Source organism: Microtus pennsylvanicus, chromosome 12 (genome assembly GCF_037038515.1).
Source record: "Microtus pennsylvanicus isolate mMicPen1 chromosome 12, mMicPen1.hap1, whole genome shotgun sequence".
NCBI lineage: Eukaryota > Metazoa > Chordata > Mammalia > Rodentia > Cricetidae > Microtus > Microtus pennsylvanicus.
In genome coordinates, this window is record NC_134590.1 from 21,153,588 (window position 1) to 21,176,132 (window position 22,545).

General features: G+C 35.0%; 1 pseudogene; it reads right to left on the reverse strand.

Annotated features, from left to right (window-relative positions):
- The window catches only part of LOC142832359 (partner of Y14 and mago pseudogene), a 57,793-nt pseudogene extending 49,876 nt beyond the window's left edge, over positions 1-7,917 (reverse strand).
- Between the last annotated feature and the right edge of the window lie 14,628 nt (positions 7,918-22,545).

A 22,545-nucleotide genomic window follows, 5' to 3' on the forward strand; every position in this document is an offset into this window, starting at 1 on the left:
CCTTGGACTTTCCACAGGGCAGGGAACCCTGACTGCTCTTTGGACTGGAGAGGGAGGGGGAGAGGAGTCGGGGGAGGGGAAGAAGGGTGGGAGGAGGGGGAGGGAAATGGGAGGCTGGGAGGAGGCTGAAACTTTTTTTTTCCTTTTCTCAATAAAAAAAAAAGGTGTTAAAAAATAAAGTAAAACTCAAGAAGGATGCTGTCTTTACAAATGACTTTTAATGTTGAGATACTTGGAGCTACAGCCACCATCTTCTCACAAGTTTTGGAAACAACAACCTGTGATTGCTCGTCAAGGACAGAGGTGGCTGCTGTCGCCTTAGACATCTGGTGGACCTTTGTTCTAACTATAATAATTTAACCCTGTCAAAATAAAATGTAATTTATTTAGTTTGAATAAGGATTGATAAATTCAAATAAAATTACATTACTGTTTGTATACTACTACAATTTACACCAGATTCAAATAATGTAGTGGAGACTAGGAATCGCCTGGTATTCCAGTGCTCCCTTAAAATGTTTCTTAAGTTGTTCTATTCATTTTTAACATAAATTCTATGCAGCAAAACAACCAATTCTATTCATTGCATAGCTTCCTACAACTCTAAGTTACAAATAATGAGAATTATTCAATGTTCATTTAACTGCAAATTAGCATACTTACAGATTAGTATATTGTGATTATAATTTTCTCATAGAATTTATTAGCATAGATAGTTCTTTGTATAAGTTAAATTAGAAATCATCCTATCTTCCCCTTCCAGACACAACTTCCATGCTATATATATATTTAAAGGTTTAAAGGCTGTGTTAGTTCAAAGTAAAGATGTCTTTATTGAAATAAATATTACGTGTAAAATAAAATATACTGAAGGTTAATGAATAGATGTTTCATTCTTACAGGAAAGAAGCTAGAAAAAAATGTTTGCTGCCAATGAGAGAATACATGATTTTGTCATTTTCATGTCTCATCTGTAAAATAAACAGAAATTATGTGTAATGAAAAGAATAATTACCAAGAACTGGTGTCCATAAAAGAGAAAAATTGATAAGAAGAATTCAACTGTATACAACTCAAAGATCACTTTTAATTAAATCTGAAGAGCAGATGTAGGTAATAAAAAGCTCTAAATGAAGGAAGCCCCTAGCAGAGGAGAAACTTCAGTTGCAAGGATTTTTGACACTCAGCAGCCCTGAATAAGTCCTGGGAAAGAATTCCTTTTTATTTTTGTTAAGCACAAAAGGGTGAATTATAAAAGAGCCTTCTAATTGAGGACTTGGAATAGGACAATATAAACAACTCTGAATACATGGGCGACAGTTAGGGGCCTCATCCTTATTTGAGCGCTTTTAACAATTACCGTCTGAGCTCTATTTATGATACCTCCTTTCGAGTCTTTTCCTCTGAATGTTTTCTGCCTTTGCCTGTTCTGTTACTCTTTTTATCAGCCCTAGCATGTTGTAATTTCAAGTAGCTGAGATACAGTTTCCAATCTTGCCTTTCTATTTTTTTCTTGCCTTAGAAAAATGGTTCATAAATAGTAGCCTTTTGATAAACGTTTTAGCTGAGTGAAGGGTAAGATAGGACTATAATTTATAATTTTGTAACTTTTAATACAATTTTTGTGTAATTTGTTTCTTTTGTGTTTATGGTGACATGTTTCATAAGAAAACTGTAACTGTTAAATTATTCTAGTCGCTTATAAATTCTATGTAGTCCTATATTACCCTAAAACACAAGCTTACTAAAAATCCACACCATGTGGTACTGTGTTCTATTTGCTGGCAGACATTTAAGAAGCAACTTCTAATGTACTGGATTAAAAACTCAGAAGTCGGGGAAGGTGTAGTTTCACTTCCATGGTATACAGGAACAATCAAGTTCAACATGAATTCAAAGAAAAGAGCACCATTTTCCTGAGATTCTCAGAATGGTTTATACTGATATCAAAAACATATACTCCTAGCCCCCTCCTGGTGGTGACTTCAGAGAGCCCTTTATCATTATGTTTCCCCAGAATAAAATGCTAACAAGTTATGTCAAAGAAATGTTCGGCTTTTATCTGGTCAGAAATGAATGTCAGAAAGGAATAAGCAATTTCAACATGTCAGCCATCTCTGTAATTGATACAGAATGTGGGCAAGTGGATTTCACTGGCCACACAACATATCCTGAAAAGGAACAAACAGAGGTTTGATAATATTGATCTGGGCTAGTTACCAGAGGGCGGATCCTTTGGAAATTTGAAAAGGAAGAAAAAATTAGAAAGGAAAAAAATCAGGATTGAATACACCAAAAATAAATTGAAGTCTTCATTGTACCTGGGGATGTATGTAAATGAGACACCTCTTGACTTAGCATTTATTAGACTTTGAACTGAATCTTAGAACTCTTACTTATTTAAAAAAAAATAGAATTACCACATCTCTGCAAAAGTCTCTCTAGCAAGCCAGTATATATATATTTTTTTTAAAAAAAGTATGGTTAAGAATGGCAAGGTAAAGGACAATCAAGTTTAATATACAAAGTTCATTAGCCTATTAGGTTAAAATTATTGCCCACATGATACTTGAAGTAAGACATAGTTTCTCTTAGTATTGGAAATGCTTTATCTTCTGTTGTGTTTGGATCACTCACGTTCCATGATACATATTGCTCATGACCAGAGCATTGGCATTGCCTAGGTCTAAGAAGTATACTAAGAGAGATTTTTTTTTTTATGAGAACAACTTGATTAAGAAAACATGGTTTTGATTTACGAAGGTAAAGAATTATTCATGAGGCTCACTTATTCAGGGCCTTTTCAGTCTCATTGCTTAAAAAGTAAAAATGGAAATTGGATAAGTACTAGTGTTAAAGTTTGGCAAGATACAGTAATCATTAAATATCTTTCTGACTAGTGTGTGCTAGGGACACTGACATGTAATAAAGGATATTCTCTCTTCCCCTGTTGAATATACAGATAAAACTGTATCAGTTTGAAGACAGCCCACAATATCAGCTAGGACTGGGGGATACAAAGGATTTTGGAAGCTATGAAAAGAAACTGGTTTTGCAGCAAAACAATACAGATGCATATGTAAGCTCACAGTGATGGTAACAACATATACCAGGCCTGCACAGTCTCCAGCCTGATGAAATCCCAGCATAAATGTGAGAACATTGGCACAACATTCTTCCACCAGCTGAGGAGTTATTGTAGCTGATAGCTATTGGACAAGGAAGGATCACATATTAGGGAGTCCTCCACTCTCAAGAAGAGCAAAGCAATAGAAACTGGACCTGATGGGGAAAGAAGAAAAAAATACTAATCTCAAAGTTGCATGGGAGAGAGGGGAAGAGGGTAATGGGTGAAGGTGTTGAACTTTTGAAAATAATACTCATAGATTGGTGTTTAGCATCAGAAAGGCTTCCTCCAGTAGCTGATGGGAGCAGATACAGAAGACCACAGGCAAACAATAGGTGGAGAGAAAATCCAAACTAGAAATTTCCATTAAGTTGCTTCTCTTAGATCTCAGAAAACCCAGTGGAAGAAGGGGAAGGATTGTAAAACCAGAGAGGCAGAGGACACCACAAGAACACGGTTTATATAATCAACTAAAAGCAGGGCTCATACGGGCTCACAGGGACTAAAGCGGCAATCACAGAATCTCATGGGTCTGTGCTTAGGTCCTCTGAATGTCTTATACTTGTTATCTTGCTCTCTATCTGGAATTCTTAACAGTGGGAGTGGGGGTTGTCTCTCAATCTTCTGCCTGCTTTTGGAACCCTTTTTGTCCTACTGGGTTGCCTGGTCCAGTCTTGAGCTGAAGGTTTGTATGTAATCTTATTCCATCTTGTATGCACTGTTCAGATTTTATCCGTGGGAGGCCTGAGATTTTCTGAAGGTAAAAGGAGAAGGGATGGATATGTGAGAGATGGGGAGGACTGGCAGGAGTGGAGGGAGGGGAAACTGTGCTTGGTTTATATTGTATAAGAGAATATTAAATTTTTAAAAAACTGACAAAAATTATCATTTTCCCATCAAAAATTACCAAGTACTAGCCCTTCTAACATCTTGACTTTAAATCAATAAAAACAATTTTTTGAGACTAAGTGTAAGATGTCAAATATGAAAAACAATTTGGCTTTTTATGCAAGACAATGACTGTGCTGTTTTACCCTCCTAGTTTAATTCCTCATCAACCAGTGATAGCCTTTTATCAAGATCTGAATCTTTGAAAGGCTACCAATAAGTAACATTTTTTTAAAATACCCAGTTAACTAAGATCATAGAATTGGAATACTGCAGCAGAGAGTGTTGCTAGTTAGAAATCTTTGCATTGCTATTAATCACACATGTGTACTTTAAAAAAAAAAAAGCTTTAAATAAAATGCTCCAGATGAGTGATACGACTGTGAGCCGTGGTTGGTAAGATCAGATACACAGTGTCACAGAGAAAAGTTCTAAAATTACATGCTGTGGAAATCGCTGCCGCATCTCACTTTCCTTCCTACATTCAGAACAGCAGTTTCTGTCTGCAGACTGCTGTAATTAGCAATGGCCTCAGATGCTCATTTACACCTTTGGCAGTCGGGGATAGGAAATCTGAAGTTCACTGATGGTGTGTTATTCACACCAGCTTGGAGCTTTTTCTTCCTTCTGATTTTTGTTGATAGCATTCACAGCAACCTTTTTAAAATATCAAAGTGCATTTATCTAAAGTAAAATGATCTAAATCAGGAAACCTCAAGATTCTACCCAAATGCATGATGTGTAACGAATACATTTTGTTTGTTGTTGGTGAACTCGCATAAGCAAATATTGGGAACAAAATTAAAGTAAAATAATAGGGTTTTATAGTAATTTCTTCTTATGCATAAGTTTAAACAGTTCCTAAACATGATAGCAAGTTAAAATGGTATTTAATTTCATATCAAAGGAAAGAAATCATATACCATACTAGATATAAAACACAGAAGTACTTATTTCACTAGATGCTTCATATAAAGTTATTTATTAAGCTAATTCCTATTAAAACCTAAGCTTTACTATATTAATACTCTGAAAAGTAGTGAACCATCTTTTTTATTATTTTTTTATTTATTTTCACATGGGGTCTTTTTATTTCTTGGATTAAACAGTTCAATCAAAAACAATTTGGGAAGAAGGAGTTTGTTTGTCATGTACTTCTACATCTTGTTCCCTCTGAAGAAAGTCAGGACAGGAACTCAAGCAAGGCTGGAACCTGGAAGCAGGAGCTGAGGCAGAGACCATAGAGGCATGCTCCTTAGAGGCCTGCTCATTATAGCTTATGCAGCCTGCTTTTTTTAAAGAACCAAGGACTACCAACCCAGGGATGTCACCATCCACAGTAATCTGTGCCTTCTTCCACCCATCACTATTTAAGAAAATGTCATACAACCAGATCTTAGAAAGACATTTTCTCAGTTGATGTTAACTCTGATGATGCAAGAAATAAAATTCATTCTAATGGTCCCATGACCATTAACTATTAAGAAAAGAAATCCTAGTCTCTATCAATATATGCCTATGCACAAATGTGCATTTAATATGCAACCTGTCTTTGTAACTGTCAATGAGTATAACCATTTACAACTCCTGAAGATTAATTTCAACTTAAATTTAAAGTCCCTCTGAAGTTGGCATCTTCATTTGATCCATTTCAAAACTCTGCTATTCATAAAAGCCTGTTTATTATGCATATTTGGGAATGTATTCTTTACTAAATTTGAAAGGTGTAAATGTAGAAGTAAATGCTCAGAAATAAAGGACTTCTTACTTGGGAGTATATAAAGAAGAAGATGTGATATCCTTAATGTCGTTACTACACAGCACACAAGAAATATGAATAGAACAACACTATCATGGTCCCCACTATTTGGTGACATTTAATAATAGATAGCTCACTTTGTGCATTTTTCACTTTCTTCTCCAAGAACCAAATCTCCTGACGAGAAGAAAGTAAACCCACTGAACACTGTTGGCTGTTCTGATTTATTTTTGTACATTGCTCCTTCTTTATAAATTGAAGGGAAAAGCCATTCATATTTCATTTACCCCTCTTATTTTATTGGATGTCTTTGCATCCCTTAAATATGAAGTCTCTTTGACATTATTACAACAGGTTAACTGTGGCATTATAATTTTATCTGAATAAAATTGAGTGTCGCAATGAATATTTCACATTGTGGAAATCAGAGAACAACTTAAAAGAGCTAAGGATATGTAAAGAATGATGGAGTTCAGTCACCTCACCACAGAGAAGTTTGTCTTGACTGACTGCAGCTGGAAAATAATTTGATCTGCAAACACCAAGTTTTTGAAAAGCAGTCACAAAAAGTACAGAGAAAATGACAGGGACAAGTCTACAACACAGGTGGAAGCCCACAAAAAAAGAGAAAGGTTTCTAAATTTTTCAAAGTCCCAACAGAATTTATGAGTGTTTAACAACAACAAAAAAAAAGACGATACAATACGGATCACAATAAAAGTTTCCTGTCAAGCAAACATATGATAATTCTTATGTTAAAGCATAGGACATACATAACCAACAACAGAAGATAAGTACTCATTATGGTGAGAAGAAGAAACATTATTTCAAAGTAATCTGTTGGTTTTGATTTGGGTACTGTTTTTAGTATTTCCAACTTCATCTTTGTTTTGTCCACTTACCATTTGGTTTTGTTCTGCTAAGTCAAAAGAAACTTTACTGAACAAAAGGCCTATTACTCCAAGCTCTGATCCTGAAAAAACGTAAAATGAGAAACATAGTATTTGTTTTCAGTGCCTCCTCCAGAAACTAGATGGGGATGATCAGTTGTTTAAAGATTATTTTGAGAAGCAAAACTGTATGAGTTCCTATCTCAGCACTGATCAACTGGATGAAGCCAAACATGTTTATCACTATAAATTAAATCCTCCCTGTCCAGAACTGTAATCTAGAGTAACCATCCCCAAATGTTTATTTAAATTTAAACCGATCCTGAATAAAAGTAAATAAAATAGAATTAAATAATTGGCATCTCTTACCTGTGTACTCTAGACTTCCTTTACGGGGGGGAGGGGGGGGGAGTCACATCAAAAATTGGAGATGTTCTGGCCTTAATTTCATTAGTGTCTTCCCACATAGGTCCACCCCATTTTACAAAATTTCTTTCTTTATTTACCCCTTTCACAAGATATGCCCTGGGATGCTCTGAATCCCACTTTAATTCAGACAGCTGCAGCATGGGATTCTGGATTTGACTTCAGCAATCTCATTCAGCACTGCTCTAGGAGGAACGGGTTTCTTTCAGGACACTCAAAAACACTTAAATCATGCACGGGGTGTTTCATCTGGGACTTGTGGTCTCTGTGATCATCCTTATTTATCCCTATTTGGAACAGTGATCTAACAAGCAAACAGCCACCTTCATGAATTTCCTAGTTTTCTAGAGATCTTTGGACTAAGGGTGAATCTAACTACTCTTAATTATATCATGTCAGTGATGGACACGAATAGCCATTGTGTTTGTTACTTTTATAAAACCTTTCTTGCTTGATGTCTCTGGCCTGTGTTACCTCAGCCGGCCATTAGGAACACAGAAGGACTGTTCTGCCCTTCGCTGGCCTTGGGAAAGTTGGCTCTGCCTCTCCAGGTACGATTCTGCAGGAGACCTGGCCTTTGCTCTCACTACAGGTGAAGAAGAACTAACCCTGATGGTGTGATCAAAGGGGAGCTGGCTCCACCCCCTTGCCTGTTGCAGGTGGCCCCAGCCACTAAGACTGATGAACTCAGCTACCACCCAGGCCAACAACAGGGACTTGGGTGGGACTGCCATAACATCTACCCCATCTAGGATTTGCTGGAGCTTGAGAAATGACTGGTCCTGTGGAAAGATACCCACAGAATCTCTATTACTTGGGGAGGCCATGGTCCCAGAGGAGTTTCCGTGAGGATCCAGTAATGATGGTGAACCGCAAACCAAAGGCCTTAAAGCAGACCAGTGACTCACTGCAATGAGCATTTACTAGTAAAGCTGATTGGACAAAAGTGTATACTGTGTGCCACATTGCCCCCGATATCAAAAGAAGTGTTGAAGAGGTGGAAAAGATGGAAAATAAGAGGTTTGGGGGTTTGTCTTGGTTTTGGTTTTGTTTGTTTGCTTGTTTGCTTTGTTTGTTTTGTTTTGTTTTATTTATTTATTTTTTTTAAGTTTTCTTGGGGGGTCGTGGCATGATGTGGGATTTCCCTCTGTATGCTGTGAATAACATTAGTTAATAAAGGAACTGCTTTGGGCCTATAGCAGAGCTACAGGGGAACAGAGGTAGGTGGAGAAAATTAAGCTGAATGCTGGGAGAAAGGAGGCAGAGTCAGGGAGAAGTCATGTAGCCCCACCAGAGACAGATGCCTGGGACATTACCTAGTAAGCCACTGCCACATGGTGATACACAGATTAATGGAGATGAGTTAAATTTATATGTAAGAGTTAGCCAACTAGAAGCTAGATCGAGCTAAGGGGAATAGCAGTGATTTGATTAATACAGTTTCTATGTGATTGTTTCGGTTCTGGTAAGCTGGGACAAACAAGCGGTTCCTTACTACAGTTGCAGGGAGAGGGGAGGATGTGGGGGTTTTGGTAGGTGAGCAGGGTTACAAAATGTGAAATTCCCAAAGAATCAATAAAGAAATTATATTAAATTAAAAATCATTAAACCCTAATATTGTATTTTTAAAAATGAATCCTTGCTAATAATCCTGAGGACTAGAAGTGTTTTTTTGAAATTAGAAATAAAGACAAATTTAGATATAATCAGACAGAAACTCTATTTCTTAAATCAAGAAATAAATTACTAAAATTGTCTCTTAAAATTGTATTTCTTAGGAACTATTTTCAGTTTCAAAGTATCCAAAGATAAGGATCTGTAGAAAAGTGGAAAGGACAACTGAGGTGCATCTGTGTATGCAATTATTAGAAGCTTAATTTTCATTGCTTTAAGAGATTTGGTGATGTCCCTTTATGTTGGCATGCTAAATTCCTTAGTACACCAATTCAAATCTTCTGAAATATTCTAGGGTCATACTAAGATGACAGTCATCTAATATTTGAGCAGCTGATGATCCAATTAGGTTGACACAGAGAACTACCCTCTTGCTATAAAAGTATCAGTGAACAATAACATTACCTGTCTGATGCATACTAGAAGGATGAAGTTATAGAACATGATTTTGCATTCTAAAAAAATGCTACTACAAATACGATATGTAGTAATTATGTTTCCAGCGAGTAACTTCAAAGATTTATGTTCTTTGTATTTGTTTTGACTGGGAAAAAGATATCATGATCTGTTATTTTTTTTCTGGATTTTCTCCTTATTCTTACTTAGTAATAAATGTAAATACTAATCAATTAACTTTGTAAACTAAGTAGGTAATATCAGAGAAGAATCTAGAATATTTTTTACAGAGTAAGTTAAAAATAACTGTTGTTAATCTTCTTTGTTTTATATATCTAATAGAGCAGATGAATGTATGTAAAATCAATCACTAGCACTCCAGCATTCCACTAAATTACAGTTGTGTAAGATTTAAAAAGTAGGTTGGAGGCTGGGGAAAAAAATCACATGGTAGTTCTTGTTTTAGCACCACTATTCAAAGGAGCACATATGGCTTCCAGGATTTGTTTCTCAATATAGCCTGTAAACACTTCAGATTTAGGATAAGAAAACTCATGCACAGAGAATAATGACCCAAGATCATACATCAAATAATTTATAAAAATGATTCTCCAATCTGTATGATATATAATTATCTCTATTTCTCAGCAACTTTGGTGGATACAAAAACAAAATGAGGCAATTCAACACCATAACATTGTTTCACAACAATATGAACACAAATCAAGTGTTAAATAAAACAGAAACAAACACTTGTTTTGGCAGAGACTAAGGCATAGGAAAATTTTAAAACGAACTACAATGCAGATGTTTTGGTGAATAAAAAATGGAAAACTTGGGTTTATACTCTAAACCTATAATGATACATTTAGCTGTCTTCACATTAAAAATTTTCCTAAATTACACTACTCCCTAAAACTAGTATATTTAATTAATGCAAGAGGAAGAAATATTTTATAGAGTTACAAATTTATGTAGCTGTATTTCAGAAACAAACTATTTCTAGAACTAAATTTTCCTCAAAAAAGGAGAGAAATGCCAGAATTTAAAAAAAAAATGTGTGTTTGATAACATTTGAAAGACATCTTGCCCCCTTAAAAGAAACATAAAGCAAAGAAAACCAGCCTACAAATCACAACACCAAAGAACTTAGACAACAATGAGGACACTATGAGAGACTTACAGAGATCTAATCTACAAGGGAAGTAGAAAAAGACAAGATCTTCCGAGTAAGCAGGGAGCATGGGGATCTTGAGGGAGGGTTGAAGGGGGAGTGGGGGAGAGGCAGGGAAGGGATCAGAGAGAAAAATGTAGAGATCAATAAAAAAAATCAATAAAAAATTGAAAAAAAAGAAATCTGAAAGTACTCTAATGCACATCCTGTGCCCACTGTAAGATAAACAAGCAGATTATCTCATCATAATTCCTTATAGTATGAACAACAAAGAAAATCAGAATATGCTGTCTTACCTTTTGGACAGTGCTGAGAACTTGAAGTCAGTTTATATGATCTGCTCTATTTTTATAAAATCCTTACTGTGTAGCCAAAGGTGTCTAAATATTTGCTATTTTCAAGTGAAAGAAGTATGTTGAAATAAATACTTCTTTTCAGATGATGGTACTCATGAAACTGCTGCCGCTCTAAATCAAAATGGACATACCGGGGCTATGATATTCCTGGTATTTTCCTTCCTTGGGTTTCAGCCTTTAGACTACTAATTCAACAGAATACTAAAATTCACATGTGATAACTTTTGAATGAGAACAGATTGTATTATCTATTAACACCAACAATAAGGCATTTATATTCCTTTTTAAAAAGATTTTTAAGATTTATTTATTTATTCATTTATTATGTACAGTGTTCTGTCTGTATGTGTGCCTGTAGAATAGAAGAACACATCATATCTCTTTTCAGGTGCTTGTGAGCCACCATGTGTCTACAGGGAATTGAACTCAGAAACTCTGGAAGGGCAGTCAGGGCTCTTAAACACTGAGCCATCACTCCAGCTCTTACATTCAAATTTAAATGCAACCTTGCAGCTCAATTTTTGGCTAAATGAGAATATAGTACTGTCTATTCTGACATTTTATGTTCTAGTAAATAATCTCCCAATCATATTTATGATTAATATACTTTTATGAGTTTCCTTTTCAATAAATATTGATATTTTTACAGAACACAATAAAATATTTCCTCCATATGAGCATGTAAAGTTGACTTATTTCACTTATCTTTATGCTGCTACATGTTATGTGTAGTATATTTTAAAACAAGCAAACAAAACTAAAAATAAAGGTTGTTTGCTTTTAATATATTTTAATTTTCCTATAATTTACTCATGTTTGGGTTCATTTCAGGGGTATCATTTTTGTGGCAAGTGTTTTTAAATATTTTGTTATATAATTATTTATGCGTACATGAGAGTATGTGTCTGTGTGTGGATATATACACGTGATTACAATGTTCTCCATGGCCAGTAGATGGCATTAGATGGCTGGAGCTGGTGTTAAAAGTACATGTGAGTCCTGGGAGCCAAACTTGACCTCTGGAAGAACAGTGTATGCTGCTCTTTATACCTGAGCCACCTTTCCAGTTCTAAAGTGGCATCATTTTAAATCTATAGATTTTTTTTAAGCATCTGGAAATATAAATGTACCACATTTGACTGAGGAACATCAAGTTGTTTTCAGTTTCTGCTATTATAAGAAAAGCTGCTAATAAAATATTTGAGCAAGTGATCCTGAAGTTGGGTGAAGATCCCTTTGTGTATATGCCTAATAGTGGTATAGCTGGGTGCTGTGGTAAATTGATTCCTAATTTTCTGAGGTATCTCAGTATTGATTTCCTTAGTGGCTGCACAAAATTTCATTCCCAGCAGCAATGGAGGATTGTTCCCCTTTCACCTACATCCTCACCAGCGTGAGCTGTAAATGGAACTTCGTTACTCTGAAAAGCTTCTGTAAGGCAAAGAACACTTTCAAAACAGAAACTTACAGAATGGGAAAAGTTTTCAACAACTCCACATCCAATAGAGGGATGATATCCAAAATACATAAAGAGCTCAGACAACTAGGCATGAACAAATCAATTAATCTAGGTTTTTGAAAAATGAGGTACAGATCCAAAAGCAAATCCCCAATAAAGGAATTTCAAAAGACTGAGAAACACATAACGAAATGTTTAACATCCTTAATTATCAGGGAAATGCAAATCAAAACTACTTTGAGATTCAATTTTACATTGTTAAGAATGGCTAAGATCAAAATCTTTATTAATACTTTAATATGATTAGAAAATAATGTGTTATTAAAGTAAAAGGAAAAATAAAAAACACCTCTCAAATTCTCTATTTTGAAGGCATAAATAGGTTATGTCTACACCAATAGGTCTTACCATCACGTTGTGTAGGATAACCGATAACATTGACAATAGCCAGTAATTACAAAGCGTCTATGGAATCCCTTTGATCAACAACTAAAATATATGTAACACACTGCAGATACTGGGATTTTATATTGACTGCTTATGATCTCTATTTGGGACATTGTTTCTCCCATTATATGGTGTATCGACGTAAATGAATATATACAGCTTTAATGGGGAAATAGACTTACAGAACCACTGGTTCCCAAGAAGAACAGGGAAGCAGAGAGAGCGGCAGGCTCACGATTGCTAGATTTATAAGTAAACATTAGCCCAAGGCGAACACGCCCCCTAATGGGGCTGGGCTTATCCCTACAATATGGTAATTCTACCAAAATGCTTTTATATATGATTATTTTGGGAAGTACCTTCAGTAACAGGTTTCCATATGACTTCTCAAAATGCCCTAGTGTTATTTATCCCTCTTCATATTCCTTCCTCTACCCTGCTCTTCCATCACCCTCTATGATTGATACTTCTATTCTTGTTCATCATTTATCCCATTATCATATGATACTCAATTTCTCGTTCCTGTAAGATCCCTACCTCCGGCTCATTACTAACTTTTTTCTTTCTTCTATATTTATTCTCTCTCTCTCTCTCTCTCTCTCTCTCTCTCTCTCTCTCTCTCTCTCTCTCTCTCTTCTCTCTCTCTCTCTCTCACACACACACATACACACACACACATCCATACAATCATCACCATCATCACCATTACCATTATAATCATCATCATCATCCTAACATTGGTGAGTATTATCAATGAAACAAAACCACAAATTAAAGAAAACATTCAAGTTTTGTCTTTAAATGTAACTTTACGCAGGATGTTTCTATCTCTATCTATTTATATGCAAACTTCATAATTTCATTTTTCTTAACAGCCAAATAATATTTCAAGTGAAGTTAGGAGTTCTCTTAGAGTATGCATATTTTCTGAACCTAGAATTTTTTCAACATATTTAGCCATTTTTAATTGCTTATCTACAACTGATCTTTTAAACTCTACAGGTGGGCATTTGACATAGGCATGACCTATGATAAAATTTTATCTTTCCACTTTATTTGAATCACAGGTGGATATTTGTTTCTTTCTGGGAAAAAAATAGTTTTATCCCATGGGAAAGAAATAAAAAGTCTATTTTTTTTATTCTGTTCTCACTAGTTCAAAACTTAATTCATTGAAACTACCTGAGATCTAGGTGTAGATTTTCTTTTATATCTTCTTTTAGATAGCATCTTCTACACATAACAATAATGCTGTTACCATGAAATCTCATCAATATGGTTACCTAAACAAGCCCTGTCTTAGTTAGGGTTTCTATTACTGTCAAGAGACACCATGACTTTGCAAATCTCACAAAAGAAAACACTTAATTGTGGTCGCTTGCTTACAGTTCAGAAGCTTAGTCCCTTATCATCATGGTGGGAAGCAAGGAATCACGGTGATGGAGAACTGAGAGTTCTTATATCTTGACTAATAGGAAACAGGAAGAGGTCTGAGACACTGGGTATGGCTTGAGCACATATGTGACCTTAAAATCCACTTCCACAGTGACACACTTCCTTCAATAAGACCACTGCTATTCCAACAAAGCCAGACCTATCATAATGCCACTCCCTTTGGGGTCATTTTCTTTCAAACCATCACATTTCTTAGCTTCACTCCCAAAGGCTTGTAGTCATATCATAATGCAAAATTCATTCAGTCCAACTTCAATTGCCCCCATTGTCTATCACAGTATCATCAATGTTTAAAAGTCCAAACTTCAAAGTCTCTATAAAAATAAAAATCAAAACACAGAACTGCTGTAGGGTGTCTTTCTGTATGCTGTGAATCAGCTCTCATTGATTGATAAATAAAGTGGCTTTTCCCTATAGCAAGGCAGGATAGAGCTAGGCAGGAAATTCAAACAGAGAATCAGATGAAGAAGGGTAAAGCTAGGAGACACCAACCAGCAGCCTAGGAAGCAAGAAATGTACCAAATGAGGTAATGCCATAGCCATGAGACAATATAAAAATTAATAGAAATTTGTTAATTTAAATGTAAGAGTTAACTAGTTATAAGCCATTAGCCAAACATTTGTAAGTAATATTAAGCCTCCAAGTGGGTTTTTGCGAACAGGTAGGTGGGAGAGAAACCTTCAATTACACAGATTACATACTTCATCATATCATCTCAAAGGAAAAACACTATTGTAGGCCCATATTTCTATATGGTATGGCAGCCAGGCTCAAAAGCCATAGGCCATATTGAAGTGGTCACGTACTCTTCCAGTCAGGCTGTGGGTACCCTAACGAAAGCTCAGGATATGCTTCTCCTTGCTTTGTAATTATGAGGATTGCCTGAGAAGAGGCGTCAATTCCAAGCTAGTGACAGAACTGCTAATGTGACAATATGAGCATAGGAAGGTGTGCTCAAAGAGGTAGACTTGACTAAAAGCCATTCATCTGGTTACCTAGGAAACAGAATGCTAATGTATTACCCCCTCGGTTTCTGTTTTGATATATAAAACTGTTTGGAAAATAAAGGAGAGGAATTCTCCAGGATGTGAACTCAGGACTTCATGAGGAATCACTGAGAATCTCCTTCACAATAAAAACATGTGAGTTGTGTTTTTATTCCCGCACCTCCACTCCGGTGCAGAGAGATAGTTTATGTTGGGTCTTATCAAGAGACATAATTTATGGTCATTGCTAGCACCAGACCCCAACACACTATCATTCCAAAATGTAGGGGAGGAAGCATAGTAATACCCAAAACTAACTAGGAAAACTCCAAACTCAGCATCTCCATGTCTGATAACAAAACACTCTTCAGATCTCCAATTCCTTTCAGCTTTGTCGACTGCAGACTACAACATACTTCATTCTCTTGGGTTGTTTTCACTGCCTGTTAGCAGCTTTCCTCAGCAGGAATTCCACAGTTTTGGCATCCCCAACATCTTGGGGGCCCCATGCTTCAAACTCACAGTCTCATAAAATTGCCTCTCTAGGGCTCCATTCAGGAACAACTCTGACACATGCCTGGCCTCAGCGGTTTTCCTTCGTCAGGGAGGCAAATTCCATAATGCTGTTCTTCTATCTTTAACTCTAAAGCCAGAATGACATGACTTTATTAGTGGTAGATTCTCTTGAGATTTCTTTTGCCAATGAAATTAATCTAAAACTCTTCAGTTTAGCCTCAAGCAGACTCTTCACACAAAGACAAAAAGCAGGCACATTTTTCACCAAAACATCAAAAGAATGATCTATAGGCCACATACCAAAATTCTCTTAAACATCTTGATCCACCCCCACTCCTAAGTTAAACAATCTTTACTACCACTGTCTTTCAAGTCCCTACTATTATGATCCATTAAGCAGAACTTCAAAGTATTCCACTGCTTTCCTGACCCAAAGTTCTAAAGTTCATATTACTCCAAAGGAAAATGTGGTCAGGCCTATCTCAGCAATACCCCAGTCCTAGGTACCAACTTCTGTTTTAGTTAGGGTTTCTATTTCTGTAAAGACACACCATGACCGTGGCAACTCTTATAAAAGGAAATATTTAATTGTGGTGGCTTCCTTAGAGTCCAGTGGCTCAGTCCATTATCATCATGATTTGAAGCAAAATGCTTTACTTTTGTAATTGAAATCCTAGAGGGGAAGAATCTTATTATTGAGTGAAAGGTTTACTGTTTTGATATTATTAAACACCCTTAGCATTGCTTTCTTTACTTCTGGTGTGTTTATGACTGAATCACTTTCTATTGACTTAAAACAAACCACAGAAGAGTAATGTTTAAAACTATCTTTGAGTAAAATTGATAATGAATGACAGTAATATGTTGCAACTTAAATTCTTGATTTAATTTTATTCAATGAAATTAATTTTGATTATATTAGTAAGTTTTAACAACTATGTATATTAGTTTCCTGACGTTACACAATCAAATCTGTAGCAGTTTATATTTAATTCAAAATTGAAATATAAAGATCTATGTGTAACAATTCATTTTCAGTGCATATACAAGAAAGTTAAAGTAAGAAAGTAAAGAGATGTTTGTACCCTGTTTACCATTTATGTGTATATCATGGAATCCCTGCATAGGAAAATATGGTATTGCACACAGTGGAAAACAATTTATATCCATGAAAAAGATGCATATGCATCACATGAGGCAAGCAGGTAAATCTTGATAGTATCATAATCAAATATAACCAACAACAAAAACACAGGTAAAATGTGATTCTGATTAATCAAAATAGTCAAGCTTCATAGAAACAAAGAACTAAATTGTGGTTTCAATGGCAGATATTGAGGGAAATAAGGAACTATTGTTAAACGGACATATAGTTTCCATTTTTATTTCTACATGTATATGTGTATATACACACATAGGTCCTATTAAATCCATAAGATCCTGTTTCTCTTGATGCATCCATCAACTCTGGCTGTTACCATCTTGCCACCTCCTCTGCCACACAGAGCCCAGGTGACAGCTTTGATGAAACATTGCCATTTAGGACTAAGGATTAATTACCATTAACACCTGCTGGCAATGGGAAATCAGCTTTCTCCAATAGAATGTCACTGGGTGCATAAACCAAACTATAGTAGAAGTCCAACCATAAAAAAAAATCCACTTTATTTTTTTTTATGGAATCTGTTTCATTTGTTTTGATTGGACATTTGTTTTTGTGTTTTTTGTTTTTAACTTGCTTGTTTTGATTTTTATATTTGTGTTTTATTTGTATTTTGTTTTCTCTTTTATTTTATGAATAGGAGAAAGAATGAGCATAAATTTAGGTGGTAGGAGGATGGAGAGAACTGGGAGGAGTTTGTGGAGGAGAGACTGAAGTCACATTAATTTGTATGAAAAATAATTTTAATTAAAATAAATAAAAGGATTTTTTTATGTTGATATCAGGTTGTGTTATTATTGAATTAATAGTCCTTGCTTGAACATTAAATTCATTTTCAGTTCTTTTTTTTTCAGTACATGACATTAAAGGTTACTGCATATATTGCCTACAGTAATGTTCTGAGGATGTATTGAGAGTACTTAAAATTTCTAATACTATCAGAAATTCAACATAAGTTATTAGGATATAATTAAATATAATTTATTATGATATAAAGCAAGTTACTGCACTGGAGTGACTAGAATGACACATACATTTGAGCTTCAAATGAAATTATTCTTATATTTAATCACCTTGAAGGTTTTTATCACACAATTAAATATTCTACTTTTTATAAGCTCTGAATTTTACTTATATGCCTAATTTTAAATAATTGATGTGAAGCAATAAGAATATCATCCCTAAAATGTTATAAGCAAAATTGCTGAGAGTAGACATCTGCACTGAATTCCCACTTATGAATACATGTCTAAAAATAGGAATGAAGGAAAAGGAGCAGGGATAATTAACTGCTTACCTAAATGGGTCTCAATTTTTTGCATATTGATTGTATAGGTCATGGATCATTCATTCACCTGCCAACTAAATTCATTGTTCACTCAAATTTTAAGTGATATCAGAATTGAGTAAAATACTATGTAATTCTTTCTATTTCAAAAGGAAATTAAAAATATATGAATAAAACCACATGTATGAAATGAATCAGAAAGTAAGGAATAAACACTTAAAAACTAGTTTCAACTCATTTTTAAATGAGTCTAGATTTTTTTCTTTTGTAATTCCCATTTTGATATAGAAAGACGAGTAAAAATAATTGAGGAAGAAATCAAGCATCGTGGGTGCCTTCACCATGATAATTATGGTTTTTCCCACAGTAACTGTTTCTATTAAAATCCATCCTTTAATAAAGCTCAAAATGGAAAAAAGGAGAAAAATGTGTTCACAAGCTATCTGCATGCTTTGTGCAGTTATAACATAACTAGGGCATTACATTTGTATTTTAATACTATTACTTGGGAAATTTTTGAAATGTCATTTAGGAAAACACTGTTGATTTTTCTTCTTTTCGAAGCATATGCTCAGCATTGTCATTTTATGAAGACTATGAAGCACAAATATAACTTACTTCCTTTCAAGCTAACCAATACACATGTGCAAATTCTAGGATTTTTTTCATCTAATTCATGTTGTAAATTAGCTTTACCATATCTTATGTGGTAGAGAACAGGTATTTTTCTTCCCAGGATTTTCTTTTTCTATTTTCTCTACTCAGTTTTCTTTGTAGGTGCGTAAGCTTTGTAAATGGTAGTAGAGTGCCCAAATTTCTTCCACTTCTAGGCTTTACCTACCAGAAAATTTCTTTTTCCTCTTCTCTCATGAATTCCATCTGTCTTGTGGTTCAAACTTTTTTAATGATTTATGTCTTTTAACTTCAAAGTTTTCTAATTGGATTAAGAAATTAGAGTCTAGAAAGAAAATATTAATCTCCTTGAGGATCCTAAGAGAGACATACATGGATCTAATCTACATGGGAAGTAGTAAAAGACAAGATCTCCTGAGTAAATTGGGAATATGAGGACCATGGGAGAGGGTTAAGGGGAGGGGGAGGCAGGGAAGGAAGGGGAGCAGAGAAAAATGTATAACTTATTAAAATCAATTTCAAAAATAAATAAATTTGCTAAATAAAAAAGAAAGAAAATATTAATTTCATGTCTCACAGAAAAATATTTCTTCAAAATAACAATTATTTTTCTATGTGTACCTCATATAATTTTAACAACTATATGACTTCTAATTGACTGAAAACTCATTTTGCACATAAAAATATTGAGGCTCAGAGAAACAAATAAAAAAGCCAGAGAACTAATAAACCAAATGTGAACCTGAGATATATAACTTAGCCATGCATATTCTTATGTATTATTTCATGGCATTTCTAACAATGATCTTTCATATAACTTAGAAATAAACTTTTATGTAGTTACTAATATAAAATATTATCTAAAAATAAAGACAGAAATCTACACTTAAATTACATATATTATTGAAATTTCATACTTCAGAATTGTTAGTCACCTGGGCTACTTGAACTAAGCTTGGGTATTTACTATGTATTTGGAAACGAGAAGCTATATATTTATTTGTTTTATACTATTCATTATGTTTCTGTTTTCATGTAAAATTACAATGTTTAAATATATTTTTCTCTTGAATATTCCTTTTCATTGTATGAAGATTTTTCACTGTTATTGGTTTTATAAAGAGCTGAATGCCAATAGCTAGGCAGTAAGAGGCTAGACAGAATTTCTGAGTACAGAGAAGATTCAGGGAAGAAATGTGGGGTCATGAGCCAGATGCAGAGAAAGCAGCAGGAGCAATATGGAGAGATAAGGTAACAAGACACGTGACAGAACATAGATTAAAATAAATGGGTTAATTTAAACTATAAGAGATAGAGAGGTAAGTTGATCCCGAATTTCCTGAGAAACCGCCATACTGCCTTCCAAAGTGGTTGCACAAGTTTGCATTCCCACCAGCAATGGATGAGTGTACCCCTTTCTCCACAACCTCTCCAACAAAGGCTATCATTGGTATTTTTGATTTTAGCCATTCTGACAGGTGTAAGATGGTATCTTAAAGTTAATTAGTGATCCTAGAGAAGCTAAATAAGGAGAACCCAAAGAAAAACATATAGGCATCCTCCTGAATATTAACCTTCAGCAAGCGATGAAAGGAGACAGAGACAGAGACCTAAATTGGAGCACAGGACTGAAATCTCAAGGTCCAAATCAGGAGCAGAAAGAGAGAGAGCACGAGCATGGAACTCAGGACCGCGAGGGGTGCACCCACACATTGAGACAATGGGGATGTTCTATTGGGAACTCACCAAGGCCAGCTGGCCTGGGTCTGGAAAAGCCTGGGATAAAACCGGACTCTCTGAACATAGCGGACAATGAGGACTACTGAGAACTCAAGAACAATGGCAATGGGTTTCTGATCCTACTGCACGCACTGGCTTTGTGGGAGCCTAGGCAGTTTGGATGCTCAACCTACTAGACCTGGATGGAGGTGGGGGTTCCTTGGACTTCCCACAGGACAGGGAACCCTGATTGCTTTTCGGGCTGGGGGGGAGACTTAATTGGGGGAGGGGGAGGGAAATGGGAGGCGGTGGCGGGGAAGAGACAGAAATCTTTAATAAATAAATAAATTTAAAAATAAATAAATAAATAAAAATAAAAAAAAAAAGTAAAAAAAAAAAAGAGATAGAGAGGCAAGCCTAGGTTAAAAACAAGCTTTAATAATTAATAATAAGCCTGCATGTCATTATTTGAGAGCTAACAGTACAGAGAAAGACTTGTTACATTGTTCAGTGATTAAAAAAATATCTAAAATTTCCTGTGCTCATTGTTGTCAAGATAGTTTATTCTAAACACATCAGTGCAAAGTTCAAGTATTTAATTTCTTTATTTCCACAGGCATCTCTATGGTATTTTAGAAAATTTTCATAATATTTGCTGTTATGAGAGTTATTAGAATATAGGTTAGGCTAAGTATATATTTTATTTACTTAAATAATATATGCAAGTAATAAATACAAAAAAAACCCTCTCATGGCATGTGCTTTTGTGTGCTTAACAAGGAGTTTGTTCTAAGATTCATTTGTCTCTCAAAAACTGAAGATGCTCACATATCCTTAGTAAATCCCATCATGTTTTACTCTAAATTACACAAATATCCATTGTTGTGTAACAGTTTCCTCAAAGTCTGAAACATTCCACCCTACATGAATCTCTTTTAGCAGGAAAGTAAACAAATCAAAATAGCTTCAGGAAGTTCCTGAAACTGAACAGAATCACTAGGCCCTCCCTGTCATAGTAACCAATAATCCCTCTCAATGACAGGAAGCTGGGATGAAACTGAGATGAAACAAAGACACAGACAACAAGCACTGTTGCCCAGAAGTACTTTCAGATTTAAAAAAGCCGCAAAAAAAAAAAAATTCAAAACGAGAACACTTTCCTGGAAGAAACAGAAATGAGCCAAGCTGTCTAGAAGAGGTTTAGAGCAAATGGGGCTACTGAAAAGAATATTCTCCAACCTGCTGAACTGCCTACAGACTCATCAGTGCCCTCCAGGTTCTTAGCTTTGCGAGAAGCTATGCCATCTATGCAGGGGTGAGCTTTGGTGATACAGTTGTTTTGAGTTATTTCTGCTCCCATGAGTATCCCTTCACCCATATTTCTGTAAGTAACTCCAATAAAACTCATTTGTTCACCAAGATGGATTGTGGTGGTATCTATACTTTGGCCTGTCAAGGATTTGCTCTCTGGGGCGAGTAGATACGTGTATTGAATCTTCCAAGAAACATCATTTCATACAACACCCATGTATAAAATAAATTATCGTTAGATTATTTTAAATAATTAATTCAATGTAGATACTATTTAATTTAAATGATTTAAATGATTGTTATGTCATATACTGTATTCTATAGATAATAATGGAATAAATTTAGAATGAATCATGGAATAATGAAATGAGATGTCTGAATATATTCAGCACAGGCATTTAAATTTTAAACTATGTTTAAATGTACCTAGGTAAATCCATAAATGAGGAAACAACAGATGTGGAGGACCTGATTAACACCTGTGACATCATTCTCAGAAATAGTAGCTGTCTAACATCAGGCATGAATGGAACCAGCAATAATTCTTTACAATAACTCCTCAGGTGTTCAGTACACTGCTATATTTAGTGTGCCAATAAACTAAGTCTTTTCCTTACTAAGGCGATGTAAGCAAAATGTTTATTTCAGCATTATTCTTTATGCATGTAATGTTGTGTTCCTTATGTTTTATTATTCCACACCTTCAATAATTTTAGAATGACAAGATGATGCCATAAGTGCATATTTTATAATAGTCCTAAATTGCCTGTTAATTTTACACTAAAAGTAGTATTTTGTATAACATCCAGTACCAGAAACATGTAATTCAAAAGGAAGAGTGCTGAAATCTTCATTCATGTAAAGTATTTGAGGTGATG